General features: G+C 38.0%; 1 protein-coding gene across 1 annotated transcript in view; it reads right to left on the bottom strand.

Annotated features, from left to right (window-relative positions):
* LOC107699450 (uncharacterized) overlaps window positions 1-735 on the bottom strand; it is a 29895-nt gene that overhangs the window by 3957 nt on the left and 25203 nt on the right. The gene's annotated exons all lie outside the window — the stretch shown is intronic.

Genomic DNA, 735 nt, shown 5'->3' with positions numbered 1-735 from the left:
TTTTCCCCCCCCCCCCGATCCGAGTGAGGCACGTTTTATTATGGATGCGCGCACTTGATTTCATGTCTTCTGGACTGTTGACAAAAAGCACCCGCTTATCCCCATTGTAAGGCTTGGAGGGGCCAGGACAATTTTTAATATAATTCCGATTAGATTCGTCTGAAAGAAGAAAGTCATATACACCCAGGATGCTTTGAGGGTGTGTAAAACACAGGCTATTTTTCATTTTTGGGTGAACTAACCCTTTAAAATCTTCATCCTGTATTCTGAATGACCCGCTGAAACAAGTTTGGGCATGTTTCAATACACAAAAACACTAATACACCTCCTCACTGTGTTTCTAGGGACTTTTTGAATAGTGACAGCAACAGGAAATCTCTCATGTTACATTTCTTATGCATGAATGAAGCCAATACTAACTGTAAAGACTGTTTAGAAATACACTGACCTAAAAATAAAAACTAAAATATAATAGAAAATAAAACTGTTTAGTTCAGCATTATTAATAAACATTTTCCTTTAGTAGTACAGAAGAGGTTTTCTGAGTACTATACTGTTACACAAGAGGGAATTATTGTGTAAGAATACACAAATAAAGCTAGATGGCGATATACTTCCCTCCTTACTGATGAACAAAAATATTCCAAAACATAATCACACACTCATGCAGGAAAATCCATGACCAGCAGCTCTTTTTCTGTCTACTGCCCCTCAGTGGAACAAAGCGCACCGCAA

Source organism: Sinocyclocheilus anshuiensis, unplaced genomic scaffold (genome assembly GCF_001515605.1).
Source record: "Sinocyclocheilus anshuiensis isolate Anshui unplaced genomic scaffold, SAMN03320099.WGS_v1.1 scaffold670, whole genome shotgun sequence".
Lineage (NCBI taxonomy): Eukaryota > Metazoa > Chordata > Actinopteri > Cypriniformes > Cyprinidae > Sinocyclocheilus > Sinocyclocheilus anshuiensis.
This window is presented reverse-complemented; position numbering and strand designations above follow the sequence as displayed.